Below are 27,381 nucleotides of genomic sequence, written 5' to 3' on the forward strand. Positions count from 1 at the left end.
GAAATGGACGGGGCCAATCCTAGCGCGTATTCTTGCCGCAGCTGGAGGCGTGGCAGACGGATCTTGTGGGCGGCACCTGCTGGGCCACTTCCCGCCCCGCCCCTCGCGGCTTCTGGTCTTCAGCGTTTCGTTGCTGTTTGGACGTCTCGTTAATCTCTCCGCCGACGCCGCTCCGAGTCCACCTTTTCTGTGAAATTTTAGGCCTGTTCTGCCAATGAAGATTACGTGTGCCAAGAACAGTTGTTATTTTCTAGCCCCGTCCCCTTCTGCCTACCAGTCAAGCGGGCCTGCCTCTGTCTATTCGTGGATCCTAAGACGCTCTTGGCATTTCCGGGAGAGCCATGGAGATAGGCGTCCGTTGCTAAGTCTGACATTCCCCGCCAGTTAAGATTTTCGATCTTTGAGGGAGCAGCGGGCAGGCAATGTTCCCTGTGATGGGGACAACGATAGTTTTCCAAGGAAGCTCCCGCGTGCAGCCTGCATTCCAGTGGGGACACACGGAATATAAACATTAGTAAGAATTAGAAAGGCAGTCCTAAATGTCATCCTGCCTAGTTCTGTGGGGTGGAATCCTAGCTGCACCCTTGAATGGAGGCATGACTTAAGGCAATTATCTAACCTCTGGATTTCTATTTCTTCTTGGAAATATAAGAGGACTTAAGTACTTACCTCAGCATTGTTATGATTAAGTAACTATAGAAGGCATTTAGTATACGGTGAGCACTGTCTGCGTTGTTATTAAATAATTAAAGAGCATGTTAAGTAGAACTAAGAAGGTAAAATCTAAGAAGTTAAAAACAAAGCGTCGTGTGAGGCTATGCATGCTTATTTAGTTACAGTAATCAAGGAAAACAGCTGAAATGATATTGAGACCTGAAGGAAATGACGAAAGTACCCAGAAATACGTGGGAAAGTTTTTCTTTCAGAAGACAGCAAGGACCAATGGCCTGAGGCAGGTGTGAGGAGGCCTCTAGGCTGAGTATGAAGGAGAGGCGTGAGATAACCATTGCCAAAAAGGGCAAGGGCAGTGGTCAGATTTTTTTTTTTTAAGGAAATATCATGCTCCAAACATTCTTTATTTTATTTATTTGTTTTTATGTGGTGTTGAGGATCGAACCCAGTGCCTCACACGTGCTAGGCAAGCGCTCTACCTCTGAGCTACAACCCCAGCCCAGTTGTGTGTGTGTGTGTGTGTGAGAGAGAGAGAGAGAGAGAGAAGAATCACTCTGGCAGATGTATTGCAAACTGACTTCAGTTGGGTGAGGACCAAATTAGGAAGACTCCCCTTAGAACATTGTTACAAAATCCAAGTAAAGAGGGGCTGGGGATGTGGCTCAAGAGGTAGCGTGCTCGCCTGGCATGCGGTTGGCCGGGTTCGATCCTCAGCACCACATACAAACAAAGATGTTGTGTCCGCCGAAAACTAAAAAATAAATATTAAAAAATTCTCTCTCTCCACTCTCTCTTTAAAAAAAAAAAAAAAATCCAAGTAAAGAGGACCATGGAGTGGTAGTTAGACATTGATTGAATTCTGGTTCTTTTAGTGATAAAACTGGTAAGATTTACTGATAGATCCAGATATAGGGTGTAAAATAAAGGAAATCAAGGTGACTCCAAAAGTTTCACCTGGACTTAAGCCAGTACCCCAAACAATCCAAGGATGACCACTTTCCTCTTATTTGAAATCGCAAGAAATCCTTGGAAGAGGATTGATATACAAGAGACTTGATACACACCTGGAATGGAAACTAGGAAAAAGTGATGGGAAACTCAGTAGTAAGAAAATGGCATACAAATTCAAATTAGTATGGGGTACCACTACACACTTTTCATAATAGATTTTTAAAAATTACCAAAAACGTCACTGTGTGTGGTGGATCACACCTGTAATCCCAGCAACTCCAGAGGCAGTAGGATCACAAGTTTGGAGCCAGCCTGGGCAACTTAGCAAGATTCTGTCAAATTTTTAAAAAAAGTATAGTTCAGTTGTAAACCATCCCTGGGTTTGATCCCCAGTACTGCTAAATAAATAAATTAAATCAGAAATGTGAAGTGCTTACAAGGACATAGAGCAACTGGAGCTATTAGCTGGCAGAAATGCAAAATGGCAAAGGTAATCAAGATATTGTGGTGTTAACTTCAAGATAGACAAATAGGTCAAAAAACAATAGAAAGTCAAGGAATAGACTCATACATATATGGTGAATTGACTTTTTTGGTGGGGGGATTTACCTGGGATTGAACTCAGAGCCACTCAACCACTGAGCCACATCCATAATTCTATTTTGTGTTTTATTTAGACAGGTTCTCACTGAGGTGTTATCACATTGCCATTGCTGAGGCTGGCTTTGAACTTGTGATCCTCCTGCTTCAGCCTTCCAAAGATTTCAGGCATGTGCCACTGCACCCAGCTATGATGAACTGATTTTTAACCAAGATACAAAAGCAAATAGTGCTGGAACAATTGGATAGTCACATGTGAGAAAAATGAAATTGAATCCATACCTTGTCCCAGATGGAAAAATTAACTTAAAATGGATCATAGACCTAAATGCTAAATTTAGGACTACTGAACTTTTAGGAGAAAAACTTTAAATCTTGGGTTATATAGAGATTAATTAGATAGATGCTTGAAATCATGATTCATGAACTTAAAAATTATAAATTGGATGTTATGGTTTAAATATGTGGTGTCCCCCAAAAGCTCATGTGTAAGATAATGCAAGAAAGTTAAGGGGTGAAATGATTGGGTTATGAGAACCTTAACATAATCAGTGTGTAAATCCACTGACAGGGATTAACTGGATGGTAATTGGAGGAGGTGGGTCCCTGAGGGCATGCCTTTGGGTTTATATTTTGTCGTCATTGAGCAAAGCATTCTCTCTCTCTCTTTCTCCCCCCCCCCTCCTACATGGTGGCCATGTCCTGACCTGCTTTCCTCTGCTACACTGTTTTGCCTTAAGTCCCAAGGAATGGAGCCAGCTCTATATGGACTAAGACTTCTGAAACGTGAGCCCCCAAATAAACTTTCCTTCTCTAAATATTATTAGTTCTTTTGGTGACAACAAAACTGACCAAAATATTGGAATTCATTAAAGTTAAAAACTTATGCTCTTTGAAAAACACTGCTAAGTAAATGAAAAGACAAGCCACAGACTGGGAGAAAATATTGGTCAACCTCCACATTTCTGATAAGAATATACAGTTGCCCCTCAGTATTTGTTGGGGATTAGTTCCAGGATACCAAAAGTCTATGGATCCTCAAGTCCCTGAAACAAAACAATGTCGTATTTATATATAACCCATGCACATCCTCTTTTATACTTTTACTTTCTAGATTACTTACAATACCTGATACAAAATAAATGTAAATAGTAGTTATCCTGTGTTGTTCAGGAAATAATGAAATTAATGAAAAAGATGAAATAATGAAAAAGATGTCTGCATATAGTCATTACAAACACAATTTTTCCTGAACATTTTGATCTATTGTTGATTGAATCTGTGGATACAGAACCAGCAGATATGGAGAGCCAATTTATATAATCAAAACTTCAGTAGTAAGAAAATAAGAATCTTCAAAACTCAGTAGTAAGAAAATAAGCTAATTCTGATGGCGTACACTTGGGAGGCTGACACAGGAGGATTGCAAGTTCAAGGGCAGCCTGAGCCCTTAGCAACACTCTGTCTCAAAAAATAAAAAGGCTAGAGATATAGCTTATTGATAAAGCACCACTGGGTTCAGTCTTCAAGAAAGAAAAAAATGATGGAGGGTATGAAGAGAAAGGGAGGGAAAAGAAAACAATTTGAAAGTGGGAAAAAAATTTGAACAGACTTCACCAAAGAATATGCACAAATATCCAATAGAAAATGGAAGGATACTAACATCATTAGTCAATAGAAAAATATGAATTAAAATTACAGTGACATAGCACTAAGAATCTACTAGAATATCTAAAATTAAAGGAATGACCATACCCAAGTGTTGGTGGCTAAGTGTAGAACTGGAACTCTCATATACTGCTTCTGGGAATGTAAAATGGCAGTTGGCAGAACAGTGACAATTTCCTAGAACATTTAACATAGAACCATCATATGACCCAGCTACTCTACTACCAAGTTATTTACCCAAGAAAAATGAAAACATATAATCATACAAAGACTTCTATATAAATGCTCGTTGCATCTTTTTAAAGTTCTACTATTATTTTATTGAAATAAAATCTATGTAATAAATTCCATATACCTTTTGTGGTATATAATTCAGTAGTTTTTAGCATGTCACAGAACTGTGCAACCATTACTACTAATTTTAAAACATTTCAAAAACACCAAAAGAAACCCTGTACCCATTGACAGTTACTCTCTATTCCCCATCCCCAATCCAAGTCTCTGGCAACCACTACTCTACTCTCTGTCTCTATGAATTTGCCTTTTCTGAACATTCCATATAAATGGAAGCATAAAACATATGGCCTTCTATATGTGGCTCCTTTGATTTAGCATAATAGCATCAAGATTTATCCATGTATCAGTCCTTCATTCTTTTTGTTGCTTCGCAGGATTTCATTTTGTTTATTCATTTTTGAGTTGTTTCCATATTCCAATGATTTAGAAATAATGCTTATTTTGTGGGAGAACTCAGGAACTATTACTTCAGTACCAAGAGATATTTTTGAGATTTTTTAGTTGTTTCCATATTTCAGTGATTTGGAATAATGCTTCAATAACCATGCATATACAAGTTTTTTGTGGAATTGCTGGGTTACATGATAATTATATATTTAACCTTTTGAGGAACTATTTTTCAAAAAAGGCAGCAGTTTTATTTTTAAGAGTTGAAAATAGGAAACATGACAAATGTTCATCAGTAGATGAATGGAATAAACAAATTGTTATATATTCATGTAATGGGATATTACTATGCAATAAAACAGATGAACTATAGATAATTGTAACATACATGAATCTCAAAATAAATTTGCTATTTAAAGCAAATTTGCTTTAAACAATAAGTTTGCTGTTTAAGGAGGCAGGGCATAGTGTATGATCCCATTCATATAAACTCTAAAAAGTTCAAACTAATCTATACTGAAGCACTATAGATTGTTGTGGCCTGAGGGATTTGGACTGGGCAAAGAAGAGGGAGAAGTGGATTACACAGGGATATGAGGAACCTTTGCAGATTATGGATATGTCATTATTTTGTGGTGATTGTGTTATGATTATATACATATGTAAAATTTATCAAATTGTAAACTTTTAAAATGTGCAATTTGTTGATATCACAATTATATCTCAAAATAAAAAAATGTCAGGCACAGATAACTAAAATGGATGGAAGTGGGGCTGGGGTTGTGGCTCAGTGATAGAACGCTTGCCTAGAATGCATGAGGTACTGGGTTCAATCCTCAGCACCACATAAAAATAAAATAAAGATATTGTGTCCACCTAAAAACTAAAAAATAAATATTTTTTAAAAATATATGGAAAGGGAGGACACATAACAATTAAAACTTAAAATGATTCATTCTTGCATGGATGTAGAAACTGATGTAGAAACTGAACCTGAAGGCAGAGAACTTGGGTGTCATATTTCACCTCCATTCCCTGCTTCTGCCTCACTACCCAGCACCCACAAGCACTTAATAAATATCTGTTGGTACTGAAGTAATAGTTCCTGAGTTCTCCCACAAAATAATGTATTATTTCACACTTCTAGGAATAGAAACTAAAAAATACATACATTGGGGCTGAGGATGTGACTCAAGTAGTAGTGCATTCGCCTAGCATGCGTGAGGCACTGAGTTCGATTCTCAGCACCATATAAAAATAAAAATATATTTTTAAAAATACATGCATTTCATTGCATATTTAAAAGGCTTGTCATTTTTCTATTTCTTTTCTTCATTCCATGATCCTTTTCAAGTAAAAAGAAGAGGAACAAAATTATTTGAGACTTTACACTTCATCATTCAAAGAAAGTATTTATCTCCATTATATGCCAAACACTTCTAGGCACTTGAGAGACTAGAGAGAACAAATGAAGGGATGCATCTTGAATGGAGATAGGAATGCTTATGTTTCCCAGTCTGAAATCCATTTTCTTAACTTTCTTTTAATTCTCAGAAGTTGGGAAACTTGAGTTCCATTCTTAATAACCTCTGAGAAGGGACACTCTCTAGAGGGAGATTGGAACCAGTCTCATAGAAAAAGGCATATACTCACTCTGTATGCCTGTGCTTTATATTTTATTTCTTTTTTTTTTCTTGAGAGAGAGAGAATTTTTTAGTATTTATTTTTTAGTTTTCGGCGGTCACAACATCTTTGTTTGTATGTGGTGCTGAGGATTGAACCCGGGCTACATGCATGCCAAGCGAGCGCGCTACCGCTTGAGCCATATCCCCAGCCCCAATATATTCTCTTTTAATATTTATTTTTGTTGTGCTGAGATTGAACCCAGGGCCTTGTGCATATGAGGCAAGCATTCGACCACTGAGCTATACCCATAGCCCTATTCAATTTTAATACTATCATCTCAGGTCAAATTATTCTAAAATGAATCACAAAATGTAAGCTTTTAATTAAATAATGTGAATGTTCTATGGCCATTTGTTTTTCTTTTTCATTTAAATCTCCCTTAACTCAGACAAGTGGTGTGAGAAATATTGTCTATTCTGCTATATATGGAATGAAAAGTTCCAAATGTTTCAGATAAAGAGAGAAGTCTGGAGACAGTTGAAATTGGAGCTGGATAATTCTAATTTGACTCTATACTTGAAATAAAATATAGGTTACTTAAAACTGGTGTGTTTAAGGTTATAAAACAAGAGCTGTCTATATACCATCATGATAGCAACTTGTTATTATTATATCATATTCTCTTTTAGAGTTTTTAAACACATTCTTAGGAATTTCACAAAAAAGAACTACCAGGAATATGAACAAAGCCCCCCATCTTTTGCAAGACAATATTCCTTTAGCTCATTTTTTAACCTGAAAAATATAACCTAATATTTATAGCTTGATTAATTATTTGTTTACTTTCTCTCTGTTATTTCTTTGTTATTTCTGATTTAAAATTCTGGAAAACATAGCTTTAGCTATATTTCTAATTCTTTTTACGAAGACCATATTAACGTATTCACTTGAAATTTTTATTTTTGAACCATAACTGCAAACATTTTTTTTTGGTTTAAACAAAGAGAATAATTTGCATGATACCAGTATATAAAACTTGTCTTCAAGTCTATGTCAGGTATCTCAAAACTATGAAGTTATTCATATAATAAAATATGTACTATGTTACTATAATAAAATATATACTATGTTAAAATAATACATGCAGTTGATTACATGTATAATGTTATACAGAAAGGGTAACCTGTCCCAAATAGGCATCACTTATAACAACAATAATACATAATAATTGTAATGAATCAATGAACTGTGAGCTCTGAAAACGTGTTCACTATGATATCCTGTCACTTTTTATCAAAATATCTAATATAAAGAAGCTTTACTAATTTTCTAATTTACTAATAAGTATTTATTGTATAAATGAAAGACAGTCTAAGAATTAATCTATTAAATTGGTAACAAATCTCTAATAAATGCTTTAAATTTTATTTTTTTATTCTGATTTATTATATATGACAGCAGAATGCATGACAATTCATATTATACATATAGAGTACAATTTTTCATATCTCTGGTTGAATACAAAATATATTCACTCTATTCGTGTCTTCATACATGTAATTTGGATAATGATGTCCATCTCATTCCACCATCATTTCTAACCCCATGCCCCCTCTCTTTCCTTCCCATACCTTTGCCCTATCTAGAGTTCATCTATTACTTCCATGCTGCCCCTCCCTACCCCACTATGAAACAGCCTGATGCTGGTTGTTTTAATGAATCATAATTATAGCCATTATTTATCAGATACTGTTAAAACACTTCATGAACTAGATTTCTTTTTAAAGTCATGTTTGTTGAGATATAATTTATATGTGGTACAATTTTCCCTAATTAGTTTTATAGTTATATGAATTTTGGCAACACGAATATAAAAAATGACAACATACTTATATGGATATATAGTACTATAGTCAAGATACAGAGCATATTACCTTATTCTCCTTTATTTTTTTAAACAAATTAAGTTTAATATATTTTCATTTAACCCAATGGATTACCAACATAATTTGCAAAGAAAATAATTGTTAGTAAGATATTTCATGTTCATTTTGTTTGTCCTAGTAATTCTTTGGAATCTATTTAACACATAGCACACCAATTCAGAGTAGACACATTTTCAAATACTCAATAGCCTCATGTAACCAATGGCTGCCATATTGGCTCCTTTCTCCATCTTTCACGTTTTGGTGAGACAGATGCTGTAGGCTGCATGATAAGTCCCCTTGTTATGTGGTTTCTTGATGAGTTCCATTAGAAAGGGACACCAAGGAGAAGAACTTAGAATATACAAGAGTGGAACATGGTGCTTTATTCCTCCCTATAAGACTCTATTAGACTATGATTGGTTTCTACATGCTTTTGGTGGGAATAACTTCAGTTAGGTCACCTTCTCCTACAAGTTTTTCATAATGGCTTTCTCTACTTTCACGTCCTACCTCTCCAAGTCTACAGAAGAAAAGGTGCTTCACAAAATGTGTTTGCTTCCTTCAACCTTGTCCTTACCTTTATAAATGCCTTATTAAATAATTTTTACCCTGATTGATCTTTATCATCCTTGAATCTTGAATAATTGCTTTTTAAATTATAAGAATGTAAAATATACCTCATCTCATATCATAGGCAATGTAAATACACACACAAGATTAATTGTATATTAAAATATATAAAATGCTAAAACTTTTTAAAAATATTTATTTTTAGTTGTAGTTGGATACAATATCTTTAATTAATTAATTTCTTTTTATGTGGTACTGAGGATCAAACCCAGGGCCTCGCCCATGCTAGGCGAGCATTTTACCGCTGAGCCACAACCCAAGCTCCTAAAATGCTAAAACTTTTAAAGAAAATATGTACATAACTTTGTGAAGAGAAATGGAAAACAAAAAATATATATAAAATAAACAAACACCTGAAAAATTAGAAGATATTGTAGTTAAAATTTTTATGGGTAAAAATTTATCCAAAAGGGTTGAAAGAGACATGAATTGTATTACCGGTAATTTTGTTTATTTTTGGTATTTAGCTTGACTTGGTTTCACCTTTGGTTGGCTTTTTCTTTAAAAAAAGAAAAAGATCTTCCCTTTGCAGATTTTCATTGTTGTTTTTCATTTTGCCAAGAATGTTCTGTAGTACAGGCTTTCTTGCTGTAAATTCTTTTAGCTTTTGTTTATCGTGGAAAGTTTTTATTTCATCATCAAATTTGAACCTTAATTTTACTGGATATAAGATTCTTGGTTGGCATTCATTATCTTTTAGAGCTTGGTATATGTTGTTCCAGGATCTTCTGGCTTTGAGAGTCTGGGTTGAAAAATCTGCTGGTATCCAAATTGGTCTTCCCTTATAAGTAATCTGATATTTCTGTATTCTGGCCTTTAAAATTCTATCCTTATTCTGTATGCTAGGCATTTTCATTATATTGTGTCGTGGTGCAGATCTACTGTAATTTTGTACATGTCCTAAAGGTCTCTTATAATTGACTTTGCAGTTCATTCTTCATGCTTGGGAAATTTTCTGATATTATTTCATTGAAGAGATTGTGCATTCCTTTGGTTTAAATCTCTGAACCTTCCTCTATCCCAATAAGTCTTAAATTTGGTCTTTTGATGGTATCCCATAATTCTGGAATATTCTGTTCATGGTTTCTTACCATCTTCACTGTGAGGTCAACTTTATTTTTAAGACTGTATATTTTGTCTTCATTGTCTGAGGTCCTAACTTCCAAGTGATCTAGTCTGTTGGTGATGCTATCTGTTGAGTTTTTTAATTGGCTTTTTGTTTCTTTCATTTCAAGTCTTCTGTTTTTTTTCAGTATCTCTATATCTTTCTTGAAGTAATCTCTTGTAACCTATATTTGCTCTCTTATCTCGTTGTTGGTATTATTGATGGTTGTCTGTATTTGTTCTCTTATCTCTTTGTTGCAGTGATCAGTTTTTGCCTGTATCTGCTCACTTAGGTCATTCTTTAATTCCCAAATCATTTTAGTTATATATATTCTGAACTCCTTCACTGACATTTCACCTACTTCACTATCTATGGATTCTATTGTTATAGTATCTTGGTTTGTTTGGGGCACTTTCCTTCCTTGTTTTTTCATGATGTCTATGTGTCTTCCTCTCTTGAAGTGTAGATCTGAGCTATTACAGCTTCTGCCTTATTGTCTTATAGTGTCCCTACAGGTTATCAATACCTCACTTTTAATGGAAAGATCAATATTACAGCACTCAATGTACCCAACATGCAGTTAGCTTCTACTTTTATATTTACAGTTTTGTCACTAAAATAAAAAATGATGAGTTCGGTTATCTTCTACCATATAGTCATTAGGTTTGCCTAATGGTTTACAGTTTCTAATGGTAGAAGGGGCACTAGGGTGTTGGCTGAGATGTTTATGAGGTAGGATGTGAGAATATGGAAGTATTAGATTGTATGACAAGTGAGAGGGTAATCATAAGATGTTGGCTGTTAGTAGAAGAAACAAGAGATAGTCAACCCCATGCAACACTCCCTGTTACCTCAGAACAGAATAACTGTTAGCAGAGAAATAGGATAACTGTTAGTAGAGAAACCTCTGGTGCAGCCAGGCCCACAGGGACCTTGGTGACATCTTACCAGGTCCTTATTGTTGTCTTTTGAGAGAAGCGGCAATATCCCAGTTTCATGGTGATGGCAGCCTCAAGCCTTTATGTACCCTGATATTGGTCTGTGGAGCGACACTTTGGTGAATAAGGAACCCCAGCGCATGGTAGGCCTGTCCTCTGGATCTCTGGGCCATAGTGTGACAAGGCAGGCAGGCCTCTCCTCCTGATCTCTGGGCTCTAAATTTTAATTTTGTATGAAAACAATTATGATGTTCTAGAATGACATGGGAAAGAATTTTCAAGAAATGTGGCAAAGACTTACCAATCCAATATTCATCTTCTTATTCCTTGGTAGCAAATTAGGGTTTAATAGTAGTTGTAGCAGTATACCTTAGTAGGTGTAGCAGTGTGTTTTAGTAGGTGTAGCAGTGTACCTTTCTTATGAAACTAAGTTTATCAGACTTCTAATAGCTAGACATAACCAATCAGATGTAAATAAAAATTTTGAGAGGGGCTTGTAGGAATGCTGTTAAGCAGAAGCTAACTTAGCCTAAAAGCTGATATTTTTGCCCTTGTTTCTTCCTTTTTGCTGCTTAAAACACAGGCTTGGTAGTAGGAGCTGCTGCAACCAGACTGAACCATGGTCTTAAAGGTGAAAGTCATGATTGTGGAGAGGAAAGATGGAAGGAGCCCACATCCCTGATATCAGGAGGATGTGGTGCCAACCCACCACTGCCTACCTCTGCACTTATCTTAACATCAGATAAAAATAAACTTTTGTCTTTTTTATGTATTGTTACATTGTTTTCTCCCATATGGACGAACCTAGTCTTAACTGGCACAGAGAGAAAATTTGAAGTCCAAAGTCATGATTTTGTAAATAAAAGGTTTATATAAGAGCAAGTTTTTAAAAATTTATAGTGCATATTTATGGTGTGAGTCTTAGACTCTCATAGCTATTGTGGTATAACACTGAATTTACAAAGCTGCTCTCATTTTAGAATCTTAAATATTTATAGCTAATAATTAAATTTTATACTTGTGATGTAATATATGATTATAGTGACTTTATAGGTGAAACAAATAATGTTTAAACCAGGTGAATTTTTGCCTCACTGATATATATTACACCTGAGATGAGGATCCAACAGTAGAAGTAGTATAGTACCTTAAATCTTCAACAGGTTGACCACAAGAAAGCATTAATCTTCCCATTAGTCTTCGTAGTAAGAGAAAATTCATAAGGTTAACCTCTTCAATTCACGTGACATAGCCAGTTATCGAAACATTCATAAATCTGTTGAATTCAAGGTAGACATATCATCATTCATGTTTTTAAAATGGCTTTAGAAAGGCATATGTGTACCAAAGGGGAAAAAAACTAAATGTGCTCATCAAGAGGCTTATCAACTGCAAACAATGCACATGTAAGAGTAGTTTTATGAGCTAATAATTTTTATGCTCTAGGGGGAAAAACTTATTTTTGAGCCTCTATAGGAGCTACACTAAATACAACCCTGTTGTATTAGTCAGGATCCTCTATAGGAACAGAACCAAAAGAATATATATGTGTGTATATAATTACAAGAGGGAATTTATTAGATTGGCTCCCTTGATCAGAGGCTGAGGAGTCCCATTGATCAGAGGCTGTGGAGTCCCACAATGAACTATATACAGGCTGAAGAACAGGAGAAACCAGTAGCTGCCCAGTTCAAGAAGCTGGAAACCTTAGAACAGGAGGGACCATTGATGCAGCCCTAATTTGAGGTTGAAGATCTGGAACCTCCCTGGGAAGTTGAGGATATGAGCCAACTTTCAAAGGCTAAAGAAGTAAGTCTGATGTCCATGGACAAAGGCAGTATCAAAAAAATACACCTGCTCAAGAAGAATTGAGATTGTACAAGCTACCAGGATACATGGAATATGGATCAGCAAGTATTCCTATCCAGGTCTCTCACTTAAAAGCTGATATTCTTTTCTTTTTGTTGTGGGTGCTTTCATTTTAAAAATAGAATGTAAGAATTTTTTACCAGATAAATAATATGTACTTTGGGGATAAACTTTTGTATTGAAGTATGACTTACATTTAGAAAAACGCACAAACATGAAGTACACACTTCAATGAGGTATCACAGTGAAATGTAGCCATCATCCGAAGGTTTTTTGTTGTTTTATTTTAGAAAAGGGACTCACTGCTGTAAGGGAAATGCAAGTGCAAATAAGTGAGATACCACTTCATATCTACCAGCATGCCTATGATTAAAAAAAGGAAGAAAAACAGCAAGCGTTGATAAAGATATAGAGAATTTGAGACCCTCATATGTTAATGGTGTAAATATAAAATGGTGCAGCCACTTTGGAAAATAGCCAGGTAGTTTCTTAAAAGGTGAAACATAGAGTTTTATGACCTAGTAATTACACTCCTATGTATGTCCAAGAAAATTTAAAATATACATCCATACAAAAACATACACAAAGTCTCAGTGGAAGAACATGTGTTTAGCCTGTGTGGTGCCCTGGGTGAGATTCCCAGCACTGTAAACAAACCAAACTTAGCCCCAGAAACATGTACATGAATGCTCATAGCAGCATTATTCATACAAGTAAAAATATTCATGATATCCAAATGTCCATTAACAGATTAGATAAAAGATGGCATATTTATAAATGGAATACTATTCAGTAATAAAAAGTAATTGAAGACTTTTTAGATGCTACAATAAAAACAAATCTTGAGAACATTACACTAAGTGACAAAATCCAGAAACAACACATATAATTTATATATATTATATAATTACATGTGGCAGCTGCCTGAGGGAAGGGGAAAGTGGCAACTAACTGTGAGGCAATGAAAATGTTCTCAAATTGATTGTGGATATGGTTGAACAACTGTGTGAGTGTCCTGAAAACTACTAAGTTATGTACTTTAAATGAATGAATTTTATAGTATGTGAATTACATGAATACAACTGTTTTTTTTTTTAAAAGAAAAAGTGCACACACAGGAAAGGCTTATGGGGAATAATGTCTTCATTACTGCTACAGGCTAGATCATATAATATGTTTTTGATTTGTTAACTAAAAATGCTGAGTTATCCTCAACTCCAGAATTAGGCAGAGGCACGACTGCATAGGGAGGTGGCCTCCAATATGGTAAGACACCATGGAGTCCAGACTCAAGCTCTCTGTGGCCAACTTGCCCAAGAGGGAAGAGTGGTAGGGACTGACTGACCTTGACTCTGCAGGATCAGAAGGGAAACCTCCACTTCCCAGCACAAGGTCATTCTTCCCTAGTAGAAAATGGCAGACCTGAGATGGGCTCATACCAATTTGATAAATCATTCAACTTCCCCTTGGGGCAGAGTAAGATTAAGATATGAAAAGACCAGAAGTATCAAGGGACACTTTGTAGAGCTCCCTTCACCTAGAAGAGGGGAGGGGCTGTTTCTCCCAACACCTGGTTCTTCCATCTTTTTCATTTTGCATTGCTATTCAGACTTTCATTATTTCTTATCAGGACTATTGAAGTCAACTCTTAACCCTTACCTCCACTTTCATTGTCTTGCTTTCTATTCTCTGTGCTTAGAGGACCTTCAGAATACAGAGCTGAAAGATTTATTTGTCCTATATAGTGTTTAAATTCTTTTAATTAATTGCTGTGGCAGACACTACTGAAAATATCTATTTTTTTTTACTTTTCTAGCTGTGTTAGCTTTATGTTGCTATAACAAATATTTGAAAATTATCTTTTTAAAAAATATTTGTTTTAGTTGTAGGTGAACACAATAATCTTTATTTTATTTTTATGTGGTGCTGAGATCAAACCCAGTGCCTCACGCATGGTAGGCAAGTGCTCTACCACTAAGCCTCAGCCTCAGTCCCTGAAAATTATAGAGAAAGGTTTGTTTGGGCTCACAGTTTTAAAGTTTTAAGTCCTCAGTCAGTTGGACCCATTGCTGTTGGGTCTGTGGTGAGGGCAGTGCATCTTGGCTGGAGCGCATGGTAGAAGAAGCTTCTTATCTCATGGTCACTGGGAAGCAAAGACAGAAGAGGGGCCATGGCCCCAATATTCTCTTCAAGGCCTTGTCCCCATATGACTGAAAGACTTCCAGCTAGTCCTCACCTCTTAAAGGTCCACCACTTTCCAAAAGCAACATGGGCTAAGGGCCAAGCCTCCAATGCATAAGCCGTTGGAGGACATTGGACATTTAAGATCTAGCACTAGTAGAATCCTGCTTTTGCTCAGGGTGGTATCGTGCCAAGCTGAATAATTATATTTCTCAGCCTCCTTTACTGTTGGGATTGGAGATGTGACATCTTTGATAAAAAGACAAGAAAGTTGCAATGTAAGACTTTCTGGAAAAGTCTTTAAATGGAGACAGGTTTGATTTGCAGGAGCCTTTATCATTTTGCCTTTCTTCTTAATAACTTGGGAATAGACATGAAGCTGGAAGTGGGACAGCCATTTTGCAACTCAAGTTAACAAGCTAAAGATGAATTCCATAAACTAAAAGAATAGTGTTGAAAGCTAAAAGGAACCTGGGTCCTGGTTCATTGTGGAACCATCTTTTCAGCCCTGGATATCTTACCTAGATTTCTAGTTTTATAAGGAAAATATACTGCTTATTTGCCTAAGCCTCTTTATGTCCATTCAATTTTATTACTTTTAGTCAATCTTACTGAAGAGATCTGGTACCATAAATGGAGTACATCAGGAAATAGAACCTAAAATATGACATTGGCTTAAAGAAGGAAATAAGACTTTGACAATGAGGACACAGTTTTCACAGGCTAGAAAGTACATGACTCTTGTTACATGGTGGTGTGAAAACATTCTTCATGGACAACTGTCTCCTTTTGTTTCTTGGGACATGAACCATAATGTTTTACATTTTTGTTAGAGAAAAGAATAGATATAATTTGTGTTGATAGATCCTGGTTACTTCTTCTCACTTTCATCAAAGTCCCAAAGGATAGAGATAAATTCAAACTAGAGCTAGCTACTTTGCAAGCAGAGATGGACAATAAAACAACTCGTCTGAGAGCCACCATCTTAGTCCACTTTGTGTTACAATAACAAAATGCCTGAGGCTTGATATAAAAAAGAGGTTTGTTTAACTCACAGTTCTGGAAGTCCAAGAGAATGGTGCCTAGTGAGGATCCCGGGCCCTGGCTGCATCATAACATGGTGGAGGAGAAGAAAAGGAAATGGCATGACGGAGAACAGAAAGATCAACATAGGGTGATGTTGCCCTTGTGAAAATTAACTAAAAAACTGTTTATCAAAGTGCTAGGAGAATGTAGAACACATTGTTTAATAGGTGCAAGAAAAGACTTAATAGCTCTAGGAAAAATCTATGGTTATGGCTACTCCTGCATAAAGGTGATGGGAAACCTTCCACATGTTTGAGGCTGGTTGTATTAAGAACTGTGAAGGCTCTGAGACTTTATCCTACTTGCAAGATAACAAGTTAGTTTACCATAGTTTCATGGATGTTGGTAGAAGACACAAGATTCATGGGTCAGAAGCAAAGTACCTCATTACCAGAGAATAAGTACCATGAGCACTTAGCACATTTTCATCAGTTTCCCTTACCCCCAGTTCCCCTGGGGGCTATGTGGATGGACCCAGCTGCATTGCCAGCTTACAGTGTGGGTTGTGTTACATGAGAGGAACCAGAGCTTAGAAGACCCAAATATTTCATACATTTTCTATATAAAGACACTGTATCTTCCTAGATTGTTTACAAACATCCTTGAAAAGTTCATTTGAAACAGAGCAGTCAATGATTCTGCATGAAAGAGATGTAGAGATACAAGAGACCCATGGAAACTTGTTTCCCAATAGTATGATACTTATGGTAGAGTTAATACCCTGGCAAATCCATAGTAATTTGAAAATATCATTAAGTCAAAAATGCATTTAATCCACCTAACCTATTGAGCATCCTAGCTTAGCAACAAAGCACAATGTAAAGTATGAGTTGTTCTCTCTTGGAATCATGTGCTAAAGCTGCCTAGCATGATGAGAGAGTATTTTACCGAATATCACCAGCCTGAAAAAAGATAGTCAATATTTGAAATTTCTAGTACAGTTTCTGCTGAATGTCTCTCACTTTTTTCCATTGTTAAGTGAAATAATAATAATTGGGAGCCTAAATCAAACCATCCTAATTTGAGAACTATCTGTGTTATGAAAGAAATTCCAGGCTTAGGTGGCAGCAAGCTATGGTTTTTCAACCCTGATAGCCATGCCAGATCCCTAATCATACACCTACTAGAATTGAGCCATGATGGTTTTATAAAGGCGCTGAGAAAGGCATCCTCTCCAAAACCCTTGTCAGATGAGGCCATGGATAATAATAGGCTATGGGGGACTCCTTCAGAAAGTAGAACCTAGGGCTCTGAGGTGCCAACCACAATCTTGTTCCACCATCAAACCAAGGAGTCCTTGTTCTCTCTGCTAGAAACAGGTTTGATTCTTCATGCTTTCTGTGTGCTCCTAGTCTCTTCATTCTTCACTTGGAGTGCTTTATTGCCATCCTGCTCCTTCTCTGTTGTATCTTCAGTGTGTTGGAGGTGGTTACCTTATCTTTTTTTGTGTTAAGCTCACTGGACTGTAACAAGACATGTCTAGATGTGCACATCATCCAGAGAGCTAATATTTTTAGCTGGATGCAGTATTTGGATAAGGTACTTTTTTTTGTCTGGTTTTTAAAAAATTGTTTCCCTTTCAGACAGAGAGTTAGTGTGTTTTTATTTGCATGAGGGATATTTGCATTGTTAGATGGGAGAGTTTTATGTGATTGTTAGTGTGTTCTTAGACATAGAATAAGGACATATTGATGTTGAATAGCTAAATGGTGTGTGGTAGTGGACCTTCATATATTTTGGAGTAGGGAATATCTAGCACTTTTTGAACACCTTGTTGTGATTGCCAGTCTTCTGATTACCATTTCTCCTGAGGGTGAATCCAGAAAACAAATCCCCCCCAAATTTGACTTAGGCTCCATCATTTAGATAAACCCACTTGAAACTAATGTTTAGAGGTGAGCAACTTGAAGAAGAGAGCTGTGTGTTTTGTTGGCAATGTGGTGGCACAGTTTTTGTGACCAGTGACAAAATTGGCAATAGTGGTTTCCTCTTCTCCTGGGGAAGCTGCAGCAGTGAGGGTTTTCATATTAGGCCAGGTGGACCATGTGGCTGTTGTTTCTAGAATAGCCTCAAGCTTGTATGTCCAGCTTTCCCAAAATTCTGTGAGCTGCCTAGAATACTATTTTTTCTCCTCCTCCTCCTCCTTTTAAAAAATTTTTAGTTGTAGATGGACTCAATACCTTTATTTTATTTATTTATTTTCATGCGGTGCTGAGAAGAAAAGACAGTGCTAGGCAAGCCCTCTACCACTGAGCCACACCCCAACCCCTCACCCTCACCGTCCTCCCCCTCCTTCTCCTTCTCCTCCTCCTCTTTTTATTGAAGCACAATATACTAATAGAAAAGCACACATATCTGATAGTACACTGAGGACCTGATGGTGGGAGGGGCCATATGTAGGTTCAGCCAATAAGAAGGTGCAGCCAATAAGAAGATGCATTGTCTGTAAATTATTTTAAAATAATAGTAAAACTGATTAAAAGTCATTGCTTTTCATCACCATCAACGTTTAAATAATGTCAGTGATAAAATAGTCCTCCCCAAAAAACCTCATTCTGATGGATAAGTTTTAAGCAATTGATTTAGTTACTCTGTGTGTGTGTGTGTATATGTGTGTGTGTGTGTGTGTGTATAAATGTATATGTGTTATACATGTATATATAGTTTATGAATTAATGAATACTAGTTAATAAATAATACTAATAATACTAGTTAATAATATTATTATAATTATATTAAATAATAATAATTTAGGTACATACCTGCACTTTATTATGAATGTGTAGTAAATCAATCTGCACAAACTGAACATTCTACTGTATCCAGAGAGACAATATCACCAGAATCTAAAAATACCCACCATGCTCCCTTCTGAGCATAGCACTCCTCCCCAGGGGTAACCATCATTCTGATTTCTAACAGGCTGGATTAATTTAGCCTATCTTTGCTTTAAAAATGAATGGAATCATACTACATGTACCCTTGTTTCTGTCTTCTTCTGCTCAACATTATGCTTAATAGAATCATCAGCCACATCCCTAGCCCTTTTTATTTTTTATTTTTGGACAGGGTCTTGCTAAGTTGCTAAGACTGACCTTGAATTTGTAGTCCTCCTGCCTCAATCTCCCAGGTCACTGGGGTTATAGGCATGTGCCACAACGCCCTGTTAAAATACATTTTTAGTAATATATTTTCTGATTTATAACCCAGGAACAGTTTTTGTCCCTTACAACTTAGAGCTTTCCTGGTTATAGTTGCAGTGTAAATATTGGGAGATTTTATGTTAAGTATGGATGATCAGTACTATAGTTTGAATATGGTCTGTCCTCTTTGAAACACATGTTGAGATTTGATTGTCACTGTGGCAGTGTGGGAAGTGAGGCCTTTAAGAGTTGATTGCATTATCTAGAGGGATTAATGCATATCTCATATTAGTAGGTTATTTATCATGAAAGTAGGTTGTTAAAAAGTAGATCTGGCCCCCTTTGTAAATGTTTACATGTACTTGCTTGCCCTTCTGCTTTTCTGTCATACTCTGAGGCAGCATGAAAGACTGGAAGTTAATGTCATGTCTTTGAACTTCCCCACCTCTAGATCTGGGAGCCAAATAAAGTTTTCTTTATAAGTTCTCAGTCTCCAGCATTCTGTTATAGCAACAGCAAACTGACTAAGATATTAAATTTATTTTGAAAAAGCAATAGTCCCCAGCACTGGATTGAAATTCCTGCTAGGAACAATTAGTTGAAGTTGCACAATTATGCAACTTTAGCCAAGTCTTGTGCTGTTTGGTTTACCACCACGCCCCATTTTCTCATAACTGTGGTTTACTTTATTTTTATTTTTTTATTTTTTAATTTTGTAAACATCTGAGCTGAGGATCTTGTGTCATACTGCTACCAAGAAAAAAATCTTCTTAAAAGCAAATCTGGTTGTTTCTCTTTTGCTTAAAACCTTAAATGGCTGTATCGTCTATGACAACAGCCCTCAAACTTTCATTGTACCTAGGAATCACCTAGAGAGTTTTGCACATTCATGTTTTTTTTTTTAAATTTCATCCACCATTTTTGAGATTCTGATTTGGGGGGGAGCTACAGTTTAATGAGGAAGTTCTAAAGAATATGAGGCAGGTATTCCTCAAACCACAATTTGAGAAAGAAACACTAGTTTATTGAACTAAATCCCAACTTCTTACCATGGCATGTATCACAAACAAGGGCTTAGATGTGCATGTGCTGGCACGCACATACAGATACACTGAGTCCAGCTGTATTGAACTCTTTGTATTTTCCTGTATGCACCAGTCTGTTTCAGATCACAAGCCTTTGCCCATGCTTATCTCTTCCTTGAATGTTCACTGTCTAATGTTCACTGATGAACACACACCTACTTCAGACCTCAGTGTTACCAAAAACTCAGTTCTTGTCCCTTATGCCAATCCAATAATAAAGACATGGTTTTTAGAAAACAGAGGAAGTTTTATGGGTTTGCTAGCAAAGGAGAAACACCAGGGACTCCTGTCCCAGAGGCTGTGGTTCTCTGCCCATTAGAGGAAACCGGTTTTTTGAAGAGGTGATTCAGAGGCAGCATTTCATGGGTTCTCTGGAGTTGTAATTCATTTGTTAATTTGGAAGATGGACAATTCTTAGATCTTCTGGTGTTATCCCCAAATCTAAATTACTTTGCTCCTGTGGTGGGTGTATACTCAGGAACAGATAGCTCTGCCTAGGATGAGGAACAAAGATACTCCTGTTCTACCCTCCCTGCCTAGATTAGAGATGAGGAGAGAGAGGAAGAGAAAGAAACAGTCATTTTATAAATAAGTCACAGTGGCAGAGAAGCAAGGTCTATATTCAAAGCATAAAATAGCCCACTGTTACCTTGGGTCACATGCCACCTCTTCTGAGACACTGTGCTTGCTTCCTGCTCCTCTTCTTTCTGAGGAATGAAGCACTCCCTTCTGGTCTGCCCCCTGGACCCTGTGCATATGTCCATATTTGGTCTATATAGCATTATATTATACTTCCAGTCTATGAATTATTACTCTGTGTAGCAAGGGACCTAGCACAGTGCTTAATGCTCATTAGATGGCTTAAAAGGAGCCAAAGGGGTGGAAAATATCACCTCCTTGAAATTAAGCCAAATACTACAATTCATTTCTAGCTAGATCTACCTCTATGAAAATTCTTTCCAACTAAAAAAGGGTGAAGGAAAGGGCTTTCAAGGAAGGAAACCATATCAAATTTCTGCTGATCCAGAAGCTCCATCAATGAGCAGGCTTAATATTTAAGCTTTAATATTTGAAGATATGTGCTCTAGGATTTCTTGTAAAGTCACAGGTGATCGAGGTGAAGTGCCCTGATTGTTTTTCTCTCTAAATTAGTAATATAAGAATTAATCATTTCCAGCAGTTTTTCATTACAAAGGAAGGGCGTTGTGAAACACAGTTGTTCTGGAAGTAGAAAATCTGAGCCTGAGACATGGTCCCTTCTGCTCAGGAGCTCTGTCTCCCTTTTCCATACAGATATAAATATTTCTCTAGTTTTATATTTTATCCCATGTGCACCCTAATGAAGCTCTAAAAAATTACTTATGATTCCCTATCTCCTTTTGAACTTGGTTGACCTGTACACAATTGTCAAGGGTCCCTTTACATATTCCTCTGGAAGAAACCTCAGCCTTCCCTGGGCCTCTGTCTCCTTGGCTGCTCCTTATCTGCCTCCTCAGCTCACATAGCCCTCACCTCTGTTTCTATCACTCCACTTAGCCACTGTGCATTGTAATGGTTCAATTTATGGCTCTCTTTTAGGATAAAGGAACTTTCCTTCATTTATGTAGCCTCAGTGCCAGAATAGTAGTAGTAGTTTAATGCCTTTTTTTTTTCAGAGCTGGGGTTTTGCAAACTAGGCAAACTCTCTACCACTACACCCCAGCCCCTAATTAATGCCTTTTGAAGGTACTGTGTACTTCTCGTGTGCCAGAAACTATTCTAGGTGCTTGGGATACACCAGTGGAAACCACATGTGCAGAGGAAACCACATGTGTAAAGACATGCAGCCTTGAGAGCTGCTGATGTCAGGGACTGGTGGGAGTTCCATGTGGCTGGGGGAGTTGGAGTGCCCGATGAAGCGGTGGAAGATGAAGCTGCTAAGGAGCAGGGGGCCAGGATATGAAGGGACTCACATGCTCTGCTAAGGAGTTTGCACTTTACCCTGTGGACAGCCAGAGTCCTGTTGATGATTTTATGCAGGGGAATGACATGTTTATATTTATTTTGAGGAAGATAATTCTGGCAGATGTAGTGGAGTGGTGAGAGACTGGGCAAGTCACTTAACCTCTCTCTTCCTCTGTTTTACCATCTATCAAATAAGATGAACCATATCTGCTTTACTTACCTCATAGGATTTGGGTGAAGGAATAAATGAGATAAGAGATGCGAAAACACTTTGAAAAGTCTATGGTAGTGTAAAAATGCCAGCTGGTGCTGTTGTTATATCAGCTGTGCTGTGTGTGGGAACGTGGCTTTAGAGAAGTCCCAAGAATCAAGGGGAGAATCAGAGGAACAACCCCAGTCCTGACTCCCTAGGAGAATAAAACCCAATAATACTTTAATTTATTGAAAGCTTATTTTGCACTCCATTGTACAAAGACCTAATGTGATTTTATGGAAAATGGAGAAAAGCCAACCCTGGGAGAGCTTATGTGGAACTGTAGAGACATGATATGTCTAAGAAAGTAAAATAAGTATACACTCAGAGGAAACCCAACTACAAGAAGATATGAACCAATCCAAAAGGAGAATGCTGGAAAGGGTGGAGATCAGAGTCATCAAGACTTCCTACAGGAAAAGAAAGTCATGTAATTTTCCCAATGAAGTGATGATTTGCTAAATGACACCTCTCTTGGTCCACTCCTTCTGATGAGCAGAAGAAACAGAATAACAGTTTGCCAGGTAGAAAATGCAATCTATCCTTCCAAAAGTAATGTTTTATTAACAAAGTATGACATTTTGATATTCTCAAAAGCATGTTTCTTGGTAACAAATATGAGTAAGCCTCATTACAGAAGCATCTTAGATCAGTCTACCATGTGCTTTTTCTTTCTCTCTCTCTCTCTCTCTCTCTCTTTCTTTCTAACAAGGTCTATTTTTTTTAATGTTGTGCTGAGGATTGAACCCAATGCCTCATGTATGCTAGGTGAGCACTCTACCACTGAGCCACAGCCGCAGCCCTACCACATGCTTCTTCTGTCTTAAATATTTGTTGGGTAGAAATAGATCCTAGGTATATTAAATATTTTCCTTATACTCCTTCTTGCATGCAAGTTTGAATTACTTGTATCTCTTTTAAATATGTCTTTCAATTTCCTGATGTTCCTGTAGTTCCCATAGTTACATTTTAAATTGTACTGAATTTTTCTTTATAGATTGAAACAACAAGATGTGTATCTTTATAAAAATGGCAGAACCCTCAGTGTTTGAAAATATTGATAGAGGATGAAATAACAGATAGTTTAATAACAAGGCATGTGTTAGTTTCTTCTTGGCCTTTGAGAAAATAATTTGTTAAATTAAATACTCTCCATGTTTGGCAAATATGCTTTTACTAGAAGCTTTTAGATGTACTTATAGAAACTTTCTTTTTTTTCCTTTTTTTATTGGTTGTTCAAAACATTACAAAGCTCTTGACTTATCATATTTCATACATTTGATTCAAGTGGGTTATGAACTCCCATTTTTACCCCGTATACAGATTGCAAAATCACATCGGTTACACATCCACGTTTTTACATATTGCCATACTAGTGACTGTTGTATTCTGGTATCTTTCCTATCCTCTACTAACCCCTCTCCCATCCCCTCCCATCTTCTCTCTCTACCCCATCTACTGTAATTCATTTCTCTCTTATAGAAACTTTCATACAGAGTTTTGATACAGCAGGCTTTCAACAAAAAGGAAGTTCTTACTATGTGAATTCTTAATATGTATTCAGTACATGAGCTTCACTTCATTCAGTTCATGAAGCCAATAATCTGGTGAAGGACAGACTTATAAATAAGAAATAAGTGACAAAAACACAAGGTAGTATCAAATGTGCTGCTGAGGTGCAGGGGGACGCAGTAGTTTGGGTATAAGCCATGTTTTAGTTTCCAAGCTTATGCGTCAATGTGTGCAGCTGATAGTGGTTATAAATGTCTAGTAGTTCTTTTTGCCAAGACCATGGTGTAGAGAAGAGTGCGGCTTTGGCATCCACAGGCCTGGGTCTCAATCTGTGCTCTGATGCCTTCTAGCCTCATGACCTTGGATAAATGACTTAACCTCATCTAAGAAATGAAGCTGTCAGTACCAATCATGATTCCTGTAAATAAATAATGGCATTTCCTAGAAAGAAGATACACATGTTTACACCTTGTATTTAGTTTCAACTCTTATGATCTACCAAAGAAAACATTTTTAGTCACTGGGAGGTATTTTTATAAGAGTCTTCAGAGTCAGTCATTTTCCATTTGAAATTTAGGATTGAGTGATGAGAGTGTGTAGGGGGGATAAAAGATGGGTGAGGTGGGATGCATTATAGAGAGGTTTGGAAGTCAGATAGAGTTTTCAGGATATATGAGAAAAGCAAGAGGAGGCCACTGTTGGGTTTAGCAGCAGAGTGCCAAGATTGAATGATGTGAAGGATAAGGTGGGGACATGGAGATGGAAAGGAAAAACCACACAGGATAGGTGTTTAAATGCCACTTTTCCCTCTTACACTAAATGTATTGTAGCAAGTTGGGAAGCACAGAAAATATAAAGAAGAAAATAATCACTGACAGTCCTCACCTTGAGATACTCATTGCTTATATTTTGCTATATTTCCTCTCAATACCTCCCAATCATTACCAATACATAGAAGGGACCACAAAAAATTTAAAGCCAAATGAAATAAATGTAGTTAATGTTAGTTTATTCTAGAGGTGGCAGCAGAAGTCTTCTTTAAGAGAAGACTATTCTTTTATTTGTAAGGAAAACAACATATAATGGGTCTTTTGAGTTATATAAAAAATAAAAGCAAATCCTGCTTTGGCACAGAAGATGAGGTGCTAAATTGCTTTGCCTACCAGTAAAAGGCAGTTTTATTGTGGGAAGAAAGTATTTGTGTAGAAATTATTACTTAAACAGAGCTGGGACCAAGGGTGAACTTTTGGTGTGCCTAACTGGTGATATGGACCCCTGTCTTGAGGTTCAAGAGCTGCTCCTGCAATGCAACGCAGGCTCAGAGCTGAGCAGAGACGTTTAATCCTAGTATAACCTTAGAGAGGTAGTGCAATTAATATCCCCAGGTAATACATCAGGAAACAGTGGGACAGAGAAGCCAGATGCCTCCAAGGTATCTTCTTAGTATGGAACCAGGACTCAAGTCCATGCAGTCTGGCGCTCAAGTTTGTGCTTGGAACTGGTGTACTCTCTTGTCTCTTGGAAAGGGACAATGCTGTCCGTAGTCACACAGGATGATGACTGAGACAATGGATACTGAGAATCAGAGGGAAATAATGATATACAAGAGCTGGAGAACATGGGGACTTCATCAGAACATTTTCCAGACATTTTCTTTTTTAGAACATTGTTTAATAAACTTAATTGACAAATGAAGGTTATATATATTCAAAATGTACAATGTGACAACTTAATATACACACTGTGAAGATTATCACAATTAAATGAACAACATCCACTGGAACTGGAGACTATCATGCTAAATGAAATAAGCCAATTCCAAAAAAACCAAAGGCTGAATGTTCTGTCTAATATGTGGATACTAATACAATAGGTGGGGTGGGACAGGGAAGAATAGAAGTAAGTTAGGTTAGACAAAGGGGAATAAAGGGAAGGGGGGATGGGATTAGGAAAGACAGTGGAGTGAATCAGACATAATTTTTCTATATTCATTTATAAATACATGACCAGTGTAACTCCACATCATGTTCATCCACAAGATCCTAATAAGTTATACTCCATGTATGTATAAGATGTCGAAATACATTCTATCGTCAGGTATAACTAAAACAAATTTAATATTTTTTAAAAAAGAATATTTGCAGAAAAAAGTTGCATCTGAAAAAAAAGACAAAACAAAAAGAATGTACACTACTGCTCTATTCCTCTGACTAAAGACATTATGTGTGCTCAAATGTTTCAAATAAATTGAAATAGAAGTCAGAAAAAAATTAGCAGTATCCATCACTACCCATGCTACAGATCAGATCCTCAGAACTTGCTCATTTAAAACATGAAGTTTGTATCCTTTGATCAACGACTTTTCCAGGAGTTAAACAACTGTTAAACAACTGACAAGTAATCTTTGTTCATGAATCTTTTCTACCCACCAGGTTTACTTCTTCTTGGACAGGAGTATGTTTTGTACCTTCTGTATCCTCAGTGCCTACCACATAGTAATTACTCAAAAACTATCTAATCAAAGGTCAAATAGGACACATTAATGATGATTCCAACATGTTGAGCCTGATTTACAGAGAGAATGATATAACTATCGAAAGACAGTTCTTTATTTGAAAGATCTTTACAGCTTAACACACATGCCACTATTTAAAATGTTTTTTTTCTAATTCTAGATATCATAACCTTTGAATATTTAGAACACCACCCATTGAGGTGACTTACAAGATTCCTGAACCTTTAAATCACTGTGTTTTTTTGAACATCCAAATTCAAAAAGAAAACATACTACCTAGAATGAAATAACAGTGATGTCATTAATTCACATTTGGGTAGTAGGCCAAATGTGTGTGTGCCCCACTCCCTACTACCAAGATGTCTATGTCTCAAACCAGTGAATGTTACCTTATATAACACAAGGAAACTTCACAGAGGTGATTAAATTGAAGATCTTGAGGCAGGGAGATTATCTGGGATTATCTGTAGTCCCTAAATGTATCCCCAAGTGTCCCTATGAATGGGAGACAGAGGGAGATTTAACTACAGAAGAGAAAGCAATGAGACACACGTGAAGCACAGATTGAGGTGATGTAGCCACAAGCCACAGAATGCCAGCAGCCACCAGCAGCAGGAAGAGGCAAAGAACAGATTTTCCCTTCTGGAAAGAACCAGTCCTGCCTCCAGTCCTGCCTACAATTGATTTATTTTGGATTTCTGTCTTTCAAAACTGTAAAAGAATGAATTTCTGTTATTTCAAGCCATTATGTTAGCTATAGTTTGTTGGAATAACAATAGAACACTAATACTGAGCCTCATCAGAACACAAAAGATAGGAGGTGGGCAATATATTTTGGAGCATAACAGAAAACTGATAGCATTAGAAGGCTACCAGGACCTGGTGAAGGGCTTGTGTTTGGATGAAAGTAAAAGGAATGTGTAACAGGGTCATTGTTAAACTTCAACTTCCACATCTGTTTTAGCACCTGCTGTTTATGCGCAGCAATTCT

General features: G+C 36.9%; 1 long non-coding RNA gene across 1 annotated transcript in view; it reads left to right on the forward strand.

Annotated features, from left to right (window-relative positions):
• The first annotated feature begins 26 nt into the window (after positions 1 to 26).
• The window catches only part of LOC110598366 (uncharacterized), an 80,402-nt gene continuing 53,047 nt past the window's right edge, over positions 27 to 27,381 (forward strand). Inside the window, exons 1-2 of the long non-coding RNA XR_002484182.3 lie at positions 27 to 716; positions 2,964 to 3,009. This is a non-coding gene — a long non-coding RNA (uncharacterized LOC110598366). The remainder of the gene's footprint in view (positions 717 to 2,963; positions 3,010 to 27,381) is intronic.

Source organism: Ictidomys tridecemlineatus, chromosome 4 (genome assembly GCF_052094955.1).
Source record: "Ictidomys tridecemlineatus isolate mIctTri1 chromosome 4, mIctTri1.hap1, whole genome shotgun sequence".
NCBI lineage: Eukaryota > Metazoa > Chordata > Mammalia > Rodentia > Sciuridae > Ictidomys > Ictidomys tridecemlineatus.